This window comes from Lichenostomus cassidix, chromosome 17 (assembly GCF_008360975.1).
Source record: "Lichenostomus cassidix isolate B80296 chromosome 17, HeHo_3.0, whole genome shotgun sequence".
NCBI lineage: Eukaryota > Metazoa > Chordata > Aves > Passeriformes > Meliphagidae > Lichenostomus > Lichenostomus cassidix.
Genome location: NC_139497.1, coordinates 7,906,221 through 7,918,312, shown reverse-complemented (window position 1 = coordinate 7,918,312; position 12,092 = coordinate 7,906,221). Strand labels below are relative to the sequence as shown.

Sequence of the window (12,092 nt, the reverse complement as noted above, 5' to 3'; positions counted from 1 at the left end):
GATCAGAGCAGACGGCGATTCCCCACCAGGGGCACGTTTGTAAGGATGGAAATTCCTTTTTAGACCTCACAGAGGAATAGGAGTCAGCTCCACATCTGATAAACAGGCTCTTCTCAATCTCTGTTTGGGGAGATGAGAAAGTGAAATGTGCAGCTGGCAAGCTGCAGCTCCTCATGTTTCACTGCTCAGAAGTTCGACAGTCGCCAAACAAAGGGCCTTAGTGCAGTTATTTTAGCAATAACTAATATCCATACCTGGATGTGTATGGATGGCTCCCTTCAGAGCACAGCTGCAGGAAGAAGCTGTGCAACAAAAAAATAATAATAAAAAAAGACAGTTTTGTGTTTGCAGTGTTTGGGATGGAGCTGAAATTTTTCACATCCCAAAAAATTTTGATGTGAGCTATGGGTGTAAACTGAATTTTGACTCCTAATGGATAATCCCCTGTAAATAATTAATTTGTGTTGAATGTTCTGTTTGAGGGGTGCTACGGCCTCAAAGATAGATTTATTTTCTTTTATTTTACTTTTTTTAATGACACTAGAAAACCTGTGCTACAGTTTTGATTCTGTCCATATGTCTTACCTGTGCTCCTTCCTTGCCTTATATAAATGAGATTATTGAGGCAGGTAGGGCCTTTGGAACCTCCCCAGTGTTTGTGTGTATAAATATTCCTACATATCGATGTGTATGGGTGTGGTCATCTTGTGACCATCAGCTTTTCCTGGAAAATTGGTTAAATAACACCAGGATGGGAAAAACTTATGTGGAGAATGAAATTTCCCTTCCAAGTGGACCCTCAGTGTTCTGTTTGGGCTTTCCAAGAGGTTTGCAGTGGCCTTGCACACCCTGCTGGGTGCCTTGGCTGCCCTGGTGACACCTCTGGAGCATCCCTGTGGTGAGTTCCTTTGGGATGGATGGAGCACTGGGGTCTGTTCAAGGTGAAGCAGATTCTAGGAGATGAAACCTCCATTCTCCTCTGGGATTCCTTCACACTCTCAGCCCTTCACATTCCCCTGAGGGCATTGGGTGCTGCCCATGCCACCTCTCTGGGAGGTGGGAATTGTCTTGGCACAGCTCAGTGGACCAACAACTGATGGCCCAGGTGGCCTTGAGGCTGCTCTGAGCACACTTTTGTGCTGTGTGGTGATGAACCACTGATTTTCCCCCAAAAAAAAACAACAAAAAGCCTTTCAGCCCCATGCAGGCTGTGCTTGCACTCCAACTGAAAGCCCTGAGACCCTTTCCTGCTCCGGGGAGCTTTCCCTTTGCTGCAGTAGGAAGGGCTGTTAATTTAAGTATGCAATTGATATATGTCACCCAAATCAAAACATCTTGCACGAATGTGATTAAATGAAATTCCTCAAGTGTGTTCTTGCCATCTGGAACAACTTTCCCATATTTTGTTGTCTCATTGGCTTTTCAAAATTTAACTGGAAATGTATTTTCTTTTTTTTTTTTTTTTCCTTTGGTAATGCTTAGCTTTCCTCACCACTGCACTTCCAGAAAAATCTGCAAATCATTTTGGAATAAGCATTAAGGGGAGGGAGCCCTTCAAAGTCAGAGCACAATGCTGGTGGGTGTTGGAGGCTTCCACTGCACTGTGATCCCATAAGTGCTTTTGGGGGACCTGGAATCCCTCTGATTTTAATTTAGGAGTTCTATCCACCAGCTTATCCTCAGAATTAAATGAGAAGGATGTGGCTGATGTGGAGACCCCAGCCTGGCAGCTGATGCCACTTCAGCCTTGGTCAGGTCAATGTGACCCCAGAGAAGCAGATGAAGTTCTCATTTGGGATCCCAGTTGGATCAATCCTCATGCTGGATCATCCCGTTGGGAACAGAAGCTTTTCTAAATCTGCTGCTGTGGAAATGGGGCTCAAAACACTGTGTAGGAATTCAGAGCATAAAACACAAACGAATTCCTAAATCCATGGTCAACTCCAGGCTCATTAAGACTTTCTTCCAAAAGCTGCTGATGAGATAAAAGCTCAGCTGAGGGGAAATCCCCAAGCAGGATTTTGGGGTTCCAAAGTTACAGATCACAATATTCCTTGCTTTTTTTTTTTTTTAGTGATCTATTTAAGCATGGAAATATGGAGAAAATGTTCCAGACTGCTGAGTGTGAGATGTAAATGTGCTGAATGTGCTTCTTCTCAAGCACCCAGCCTGGGATTTTCAAATTTACCTGCATTGTTTACTTCTCACTTTTCTTTAATGAAATCATCTCATTATCTGACTGACTTGAGAAAATGCAAGATGACAGATTTTCAAGTTTGGAGGTTTCTTTTTGCTAAGTTTTGCTTTGCATTATTTTCAGTAAAAACCAATGTCCTTCCCATTTCCCAAACTTGGTTTCCCTGTGTGAATGCACTCTGGAAATAACAAATAGAGACCCAGCAATCAGTCATTTAACAGCCTTGAAAATATTGAGGGACTCTGGCCTGTAACACAAGCAGCTATTTAAGTACTTTTTTTTGTGACTCCCTCCTCCTGATGTGAATAATTTACAGAAAAAATAATGAGGGAAGACTAAATAAGGAGAAGTACAAGACATGAAAAGGAAGAAGCCAAAAGTTAGGGTCAGCTGGAAGTGGTTGCAGTTTGCAATGTCTATGGGTTTAGGCAACTAAACATTTAAACCACAAAGCAAAGAACTGGCTTGAGAGTACTTTGAACCTAATGTAGCCCAATTAACTCTTGTTTGAATTCTAGTCTTAGCCTAAATCTGATCCTATTGAAGGCAGCAGCAACATCCCCATTGCTTTATGTCTGCATGCTTAAAACTGGGCCAGTGCTGATGGTATAGATTAAAAAAATGTTTATTTTAGTGTGGCAGAGGGAAAAATTAGTCCCAAACCTGCATTAATTTAGTTTTTGGCATTTCACTGATGCTGGTGCCAGTGGCCTTGGGAGAGATCAGAGGCACAAGGGGAGATGTGCACATCCTGAGCCTGGAGAGGACCCTTTGGGAAGAGGTTTTGTCCCTGCAGTGACCCTGTTTGGGGTATAAGGTTTAAATAGGGAGAATGCAGCCCTGTGCTGAGGTGGTTAGAGGCTGAAGGATGGTCTGGAGCTCCTCACTGCCCTGGATGGGATTTCAGAGCTTCCCTTGCCTGCTGAGGAGACATCCTTTGATCATCCCCAGTTTCCTGAGTGCAGAAATTGATACAAACAAGGCAAACTTTTTTTTTTGCAAGTTTTGGCCTCTTCTCCTGCCTCTGACCCCAGTGGGTGTAGGGTGAGCACTTCTGACGTTCCCACTCTCAAAATTCAAGCAACTTCCTTTCTTTTCCCTGGAGCCCTCACCATGGATCTGCTGTGAAGAAAACGATGAGAAAATGTTGCTGCATCCAAATTCTTGGTGGTGGTAAAAGGGCTGGGACTCTGCTGGTTTCCTGGCAGGTCCCACCTTGCATCTGGGAAATCCACTGATGTCTCTTAAACAGAGATGCCCAAGAGTGGTTTAATTAATAGCTCATTTACTGCTTGAAGTCTCGTGGTTTTGGAAAGCTTTAAGCCAGGAGGAGGCTTAAGGAGGAGTAAGTTTTCCAGAAATACTCACCAGGAGGTTTTGTCAGGTTTGAGGCAGTTGTTGGCCTGGGAAGAGATGGATAAAAGGCAATTCCTTGTCTGATTAAAGCAGGTTGAAGCCTCTGTTCTCAGCCATGGCAGTCACTCTCACCTTAATCCCTTGCAGAACTTTTCTCCTGGTACTGCACCAGGGATGTGGAGTGAAGCTGAGTTTCTAAATGCTGGAGGATTTAGGGGAGCAGCATTGCTGTTCTCTAGCCAGTCAAGTGGCTGAATGCTGGGAGACAATCAATTTTCACACACCAATGTCCCTTTGCTCTCTCCTCAAGTCCCCTACTGAAGAACACCATGGAATAGGAAAGCACCATGGAGCATAAAATACTTATTTAAAGACTTTTAAAAAACAGGTTCCATATTACAGTTCCTAAATTTGGATTTAGGTGGCCCATATTAAGCTCTCATCTTTAAATCTCTGGCCTCAATGGACAAGCTGTAGGTTATTTTTGGCTTACTTTTCAAGCTGCAGACAGTTGAAGTGGAATTCTGTTTACCTGCCTGGCAACCTTGCAGAAATAGGATGGCAAAGGCACAAAAGGCAAGGAATGCTCCATCATTTGAAGGGTGACATCACCAATGAATGATTTTCCACCAGGAACTTGCACAAATGCCTGTTAGTGGTTGCTTGGCAGCCCCTGCCAAACAGGCTCTGGATTCATGTGGTCATTGTTCTAGATTTGTTATCCCCTTTGAAAAGGAATGTTCTTCTGTATTCAAGTGGCAATGTTTCTAGTTTTAGATACTTTAATTATTATTTTTTTCTCTAAGGCTCATGTACACTTTCACCTTGACCAAGCTGACCTCCTCTATCAAAATTCCCTGAAAAGTTGGGGAAGTTCTAGTCCAGAACTCGATCTCAGCTTTGCAGCTTCATCCCTTTGCCAGATAATGTTAAGCTTTCTAAGCAGCATAAGTAGCTTGAATTTCCCTGTCAGTTCCTATTATAAGAACCTGATTTTAGTTGATTATAACTTTGCCAGACTTGTTCTGTGGAGCTGACGTTTTCCATACTTGATTTTTCTTTTTTTTTTTTGGTAAGCTGTAGTTAACATGGCTCATCTGTCGGCCTGCAAGGGAGGGAGCTGGAAAATACCTTGTGTTGTGTTGTTCATGTGGTTGATTTTGAGCTGGCAATTTTAGAAGTAGGGATTTTCCTGGTAGGAGGAATTAATTCAGATGTCAAATTTCTCATTTTACGTGGCACTGATGACTTCAAGAGCTGGAAGCTGGGGCTCAGAGTATTTATATATTTCTGGTGTAGAGGCTTAGCCAGTTTCTGAGGTGGCCAAATTCTGGTGGTGTGGCTGCTGCTGTTGTAGAATATCAAATTTTTATCATCCCTAACTAAAGAACTTCAGCCTTATTTGAAGTTTTCACTTGAACGCTGCATTTTAAAGGTTTGGGTAGGAATCTTATCTCTTGATTATTGGGTGTAAAATATGAAAGCTGGATTTTTGGTTTTTTGTGTGTGTTGATGCAGCCAAGTAATAAAGAGTTTATGGCCATAATCAGGATTTTGCTTATAAAATGTGTGTGCGTTTAGATCCTATTTTGGTTTTGAGTACTTTTTGTCTTGTCTACGTGTTTTGGTGGTAGACAAATCCACTTTACATGTCTAGTAAAAACTTGAGAACAGCACCCTGCCTAGAACAATTCTGAAATGGATTTGAACCATATTGTGTTTACTTCTGTCTCTAGGTTTTATTGCTGAATGCAAACACTTGTGAAAAATGCAAAGCAGAAATAAAAAGGAAGTGAACTTACTTGAACTTTGAGGAAAGAACTTAAAGCCCATTTAACTTATGTAAAACGTGAGATGAGTGCCCAGGTCTGTTCTGATGCAGTTTGGATAAATGTTCTTCTCATTAATCACAGCAGAGATCAGCCACCAGTGCTTTGTGTGTAAACTCTGTGCACCAGGGTTTATTGGGGCTTACATTGAGGGTGGACTTGGGGGATGATCTTTGTGGTCATAAAGCAATTAAACTAATATGTCCTGGAAGGGGATGGGGATGTCCTTTGGCTGGCAGTTCCCATTCCAGCTCTGTACATTTTATGAAATGCTGCCTTTGCACCACACAGCTTTGCCCTTCCACTGTCATTCCCCTCTACAGTGCTCTGTAAAAGCTGAGAATAATTTATCTTAGCATATGTAAGTTTATTTTCTATGTAATTACATGTACCATCATGTTAACTTTGTGCAAAGGTTGTGCCTATTGTCCTTAGGAAACCAAAGTGATTATCATTGGTTTGTTTTGTTACACAATTGTTTAAATTATAATAAGTTACCATCATTGTTTCTTGAGTCCAGCTGTGTTTATGGATTAAGATCTACTGACTCAAATATTTACAGTGTTCCAAAAATTATGAGAACATGCAGTGCTGGGGGTTTTCCATATGCTGCTTTATGTGACTTAGAGAGCTCTCCATACAACTGGAAAAGGAGTCTTGGTCCAAAATAGTTTTGTAAGAATCGATACCTCTTGTCTCTGCCTGGGCAGTGCTGTTTGTCACTTTGCTGGTGTGGAGAGGCACTTCCAGGTTTCCAAGGGAGACCAGATTTCTGCTGGGGATGGGGATTGAATCCTATGGAAAACATGGCACAGCGGGGGGCACAGACTGAGCCCTCGAAATCTGGCTGAAGGCACTGATAACCACATCAAATTCTACCCCAGACCACTCCAGTTTAGCCATCTTTTCGTGGGTTACCTCCTCCTGTGAGGAGTGTACATGCAGGGGTGTCCAGTCCTGCACTGGGGCAGCTCCCAGGCACTCTGTGCATCTCTCCACAGCAGATTGGTGTGTCTGAGTCACACCAAGAGCTGCCTTTGCACTTGTGTTGTCATTCTGGCCAGGAATTGGTGTTCTTCACACAAGAGTGGTGTTTCTTGCAGGGAAGGACCAAACCCTCCTGCCCTGAGCTGTGGTTCAGGCTCCGTGCAGGGAAATTCTCTGTTCACTGAAGTCTCTCAGATTTGAGCCCATAAAACCCATGTTTAATGCTGTGTTTGTCTTCAAACACTTCCTCAGGCAGGCTCTGAGCCTGCTGCTCCTGGAGCCACAAACCAATCCCAAACGGCAAGAGAGGATTAGGGAGAACCTTTCCCTCTGGGCTGGCTGTCCTGGAGCTGCTGCAGAGCTGCTGTGCTTGGCCTCTGGAGCACTGAGCACCAGCTCCTGCTGGCAGCAGGGTGTTCAATATGTGTTGGGCCACCAGTCAGTCCCCATGGCAATCCTTTTGCTGACAGGAGGGGACAGAAAGGGATGTGAGAGGTCCTTGTGCTTCTGCTATGTTCCTGTTCTCTCTGTAAATAGAGCAGAGCGAGTTTGGTGGAAGAGTTGAATCATCAGATCTTGTCCTGCTCCTCAAAACCGCCCTGGCCAGGCTGTTCAGGCTGTGGGCTCTGCTCCTTCCATTGCACACAACACATCTCATGTTGGTTTTGGCACCTCCTTTGTATTTTTTCTGTCTGAGCAGTAACAAACTTCCCATCATTTCCTTGTCATTCATAAACACGAGCTGTTGAAGGGCAAAGCTGTTGTGGGAAGCAGATGAGACACTGCCCCAGCATCAGCGTGAGGACTCTGATGGGACCAGAGTCCTTTTTACAGGTGTTTTTTCTATGTCCTGGTTGCACATTAGTTTTCAAATGGCTCTCAGGTGAGCAGGGTGGTCGCTCTTGTGCAAACTTTGTGTGTTCCAAGTCTCTTGAACCAAGTCATACAAGTGTGTGGGGCTTTACCTTCAGGTCTGAAATCACAAATAGCTTCATTACTGTGCTAAATGGGCTTTTTTGGGGTTTTTTCCTTGTGACCCACTCATCTGGTAGCACCCCAGTCATGAGCAAAATGCTCATGAAGCAAAATGCTCTTGCTGTGTTGGTATCCAGAATGTTCTGTGCACAGCCTGGGGATCTCAGCAGATCAGCCCTGGATTGTGCTCTGTTTGCAGATCCATGTGTCCTTCCCAGAGCTGTTTTTCTGCTTTTCCAGGTGGGATTCCATTAGTCAGCCACAGGATCTCCTGCCATGAGTTCTGGGCTCTGTTCCACATGCCCAGCTCGTGCTTGAATTAGGGAAGAGTTAAGTCCTGTCTTCAAAGAAGACTTCTGTGGTATTTTGTTTCACTAATAACCCTGCAAACCCTGGGTTCTGCATGCCTGAGGGTTTTTAAAATCTCATCTCTGTTGCCTGTAGCAGAATAAAAGTTATTCCCCTGTGCATTGGGAATATCACTGATGGAGCTACAGGCACTTTCTGTCCCTGTGTACCTTGCTGAGAAGTCACCTCATTGTGTCTGCCTAATTATAGAGTGAAACACAATCCTCCGTCTGCCTCTATTGTTAATCACTGAGTTTGGATTAAAATATTAACCCAAAGCATCAAGTTGTAGAAGTATGAAAGCAGCATGAAGACAAAGCAAGAAAGCCATCTGTTCTCTCCTTTTCTTGGGCATATGGAGGCTTTTTTTTTTTTTTTTCTAATGCTAAAGTCCACATATTCCCCCTGAGATGTTTGTTTTTGTTTCAGTTACACTTAATTTTTTAATCAGCAGCGTTTGTGTGGCTGTGTAGGTGTGAATATCAATGTAGTGACACAATGGAAGGTGGCTGGTGGAGCTGATGTGCTCAACAGCTGTGCTCAGTCTTTTTTGAAGACCCCAGGCTGAAGTGTCCAAAACATTTTTCCCTTCCTCTGGGGCTTTGTTTTTGGTGAGTCTTTGAAAAACTGCAAGGTTAAACTGAGTAAAAAAAAATAACAACATCAGCTCCTTTAAAGGCTGTTCAATACTGTTGCTGATGATATCTGGTGTTTGGAGGCTAATAAATGTACTGAAGTGGTAGTCATTTAGAGGATATTTTTCAGCAATCTTGAGGCATCTGATCTGTTTGTCATATGGACAGAGAGAAGTGTTTTGCTCCCTATTTAAAATTACATTTTTAACTTTGTGGGTTGCAGTGATGGAAACAAGTAGAAGGCCCTGAAAACTGGTCCTGCAGATGTACAACAAACAAGCACAGCTTCAGTGCAGGTCAGAAACCAATCCCAGCCCTACACAATTTCTTCTTCCAATTTAATTAAATACTCCCAGTGATGGGTATGATTTTCTATCTTGTTGCCCTCTTTGAGTGGGCAGCAGGCCTTTTCCAGGGGTGCAGCAATGTGCAATTTGTGAGCTTTTGCTCACTCAAACGACAATTTCCAGCAGAAAAGGCTGTGATGAAATCAGAGGATGGAGGCTGGCGAGTGTGGAATAGATCAATGGAAGGGGAGAAGTGGAGTTCTGAAGGAGGGGGAGAGGAAGATGTGAATATTGTTAGCCCTGAGCCTGATCCTGGTGACAGCCACTGTGGTCATGTAAAGGAAGAATTTCACAGGGGTGAGCAGGGCTGGAGGTGTGAACAGCCCAGCGTTCATTAACATCAGTAGCTATAATGTCTATTTTTTGCATGTGGTATTAAAAATAAAGACTGTTCTTGTGAAATCTGCTCCTTTCATCTGGGGGATTACAGAGATAAATATCAGCTTAACACTCCAGTAATTATCTAGCACACTTTTATTTTGCTGATTAGAGCTGTGAAACTTTTGAAAGTTTGCATCAAATTGGACTTGTTCATTAAATCTCTGTTGGAACCACGGCACAAGTCAAACCTGAAGGTGACAGATACAGCAGCTCAGCTGTGCTTGCGTAAAACTTGTTTGGCTCACCTGGCTGATATCAAAGAGTATGTATTTGTTAAAAATATGGATATTTTTAACCCTGATGAATGCGTGAGAAACAAACAGCTTTTTTATTTTATTTTTTTAAAAAAAGCTATTTTGGATGATTCACTTAAACCTGAACACTAATGAGCGTTATCGTGCCAACAGTGCAGATGAGATAAAAGAGAGAAAAGAAAATAAGCTATAAATATCTGCGATAATTCTTTAAACCCCTGTTTTTATCAAGTTGTAGTGGATGAACATTTGACCAGCAGCTCTCTGTGAACATAAGACAGAAATAGCATTCACAGAAACCTCAGATGATAACACATCACTGGCTTCATTGTATATTTTCCGTTTCATGGTGACTACAGAGGACCAGAGTCCACAAAACAGTCTGTGCTCATACAAAAGGCACCCCTGTATAGCAAATGAACAAAATGTTCTTGGATCAAACTCCAGTTTTTATTTTATTTCTTTTTTAGGCCAGAAAAAGTTATTTGAATGCTCCCACAGCTTTCCTCTTCACCTCTTGTACTGTTACATCCTCTGACATCATACTGTGCTTCCAAGGAGAAGTTTATGGTGTCATGAAAAGGGGCTCAGGAGTTCAAGACGTTTGTGACACTGAGAGAAAGTGTCTGTATGTTTTCAAACATTATGGAAATTGTAAGCAATGCCTTCCAAAACTGTCAGGAATATATGCTTTGAAAAGATGAATGCCTGTGTGGGATTAACTCCTCACGTTACACGCGGGCTCTGGAGCGCGTTGTTTTCTCCCGCCGCTCTCTGGAGCGCAGTATCTCAGATGGAATCTGACACACCACACCAGATGCTGAACGAGGCCTTTCCAAAGCCAGAGGTGTGTGTGTTTTGTGGGCTGAATGGAATCTCTCCAGACCTGGTTTTGGGGGGAGTCTGAGGGGAGTTGTCCTGCTGTTTTGGAATGATTCACCTGGCTGGGCCACAGCCCATCCTGGTGTGTTGGTGGGGATTGGTCCTTCCTCCCCCTCCATCCCAGTCACCCCAGTTGAAATGTCTCACTGGTGGGGATTGGTCCTTCCTCCCCCTCCATCCCAGTCACCCCAGTTGAAATGTCTCACTGGTGGGAATGAGTCCTTCCTCCCCCTCCATCCCAGTCATCCCAGTTGAAATGTCTCGCTGGTGTGGAGAGCTGGGTGTGCACACAGAGAGTGTTTCTAGGAAATGTTACGTAAAGCAGTTCCAAAAAAGAGACAAGCGTAGGAAAATGATACTCATTTTATCCTGAAAGCAGATAAAATCAATTTCATATGTTATTACTCTTCTTTTTAAGAAAGGAGAAGCGAATAATTCTAGCAGCTGTTTGTGCTATAAAAAGCTGGCGCTGTGTGTTGCTGGTTAACACTGAACAGCAGAGCTGCTGCAGATCCCAGGGCCCTCCAGAAGATCATCCTCAAAGACAGGTTTGCCTGGATAGGAAACAAGAAATGCTTCACTAACATGCTGACTTGGAGGACAAATGGCAAGTCAAGATGAGCTTAACCAGCTCTGACAGACCTGGCCTGGGCAGATGACCCATCCTGGAGAGGAGCAGGAGCTGGAAGTCCCCAGATTTAGGCAAAGGACTGAGCTGGTGGATGGCACAGTGCTGGCAAACCTCCCTCCTTCATGTTTGACACAAAACCTTCTGTGGCTTCTCTGTGCTGAGGTTTTGGGATGAGAAAGGAGCAGGGTGGATGGAGGTGATTTTACTTTATTTTTCCATTATTTTTAGACTGGTGGCTAGGGCTCTCATCAGGCTGAGCTGTGACCCATATTCCATCCAGCCTCTGCCCCCCAGGAACTCCCAAACACTTCCAGTTCCCTGATATTTGAGCAGAGCTGTGTTTCTGCCATGTTTGGTGTGGCACTGCATGAATCTGTCACCTGGTGATGTCGAGCTGTCTGTTAGGCTGTCTTGTAGATAAAGTGCTGTTAACACATCATCTTTTAAAGCCTGAGACTCTCCCATGGCACTGACAGGTAATATATACTTCTTTCCCTGGAAAAAAGAAAGCTCCTTTTCCGTTAGCAATGACTTGCTGATTGCCTATTTATTTTCACAAATCTTCTCGTGTCAAAATATTTTGATAAAAGTCTGGCCCACATTAAATAATCAAGAAAATAATTACTACTTCCAATTTTATTTAATTTTTGACTGTCAAATAATCTAACAAGCTTATTTTTAGATCTCAGGAACGCATCTTGTAAGGTGCTGCAGTGAGTGAGCAAAGATGGTTTGTACTCAGATTGGGGAATGGAGGGAAGGGGATGATTTCCAAGCCAGGTATGGATGAGGAATGAAAGGGAGAGAAGGAAGGAATACTTTGTGTGCAATCTTGACCCAGCAACATTGGGTTAATGATCATAAAGTGGCAGCCAAATTGGTTAATTAGAGAATAAGTGCCTGCTGTTTGCATCTGTCTCATTAAGTCTGAAGAATAAAGCTGCTGAGGAGAGGGACTGAACAGAGCTGGTGGTGGATTTGGGGCCTGAGCTTCTGGAATTGGTCCTTGAGTTGTTGACTGACTTCTGGGGTTGTTGTGTGTCTTGTTGGGTACAGGGTCAAGCATTGACCTCTAAAAGTTATTTATTCTTAGTTTGATATGATGGTCTGAGCCATCACTGTGAAACATCTTCAGCTGAACACACAGCAGGAATTTCCTGGATTTGTGGCATTAATGTTGAAAATACAGGGAAATAGGATGAGGGGAGGGAATTAAGGCAGGGCAGGACAGTGAAATTGCAGGTTAAGGGTTTGATTTTTAAAGGAGAAT

General features: G+C 43.4%; 1 long non-coding RNA gene across 1 annotated transcript in view; it reads left to right on the top strand.

Annotated features, from left to right (window-relative positions):
- Nucleotides 1–10,466, top strand: part of LOC146429973 (uncharacterized) — a 33,547-nt gene extending 23,081 nt beyond the window's left edge. The window contains exons 2-3 of the long non-coding RNA XR_014855426.1: nt 8,551–8,623; nt 9,780–10,466. This is a non-coding gene — a long non-coding RNA (uncharacterized LOC146429973). The remainder of the gene's footprint in view (nt 1–8,550; nt 8,624–9,779) is intronic.
- Nucleotides 10,467–12,092: the final 1,626 nt, after the last annotated feature.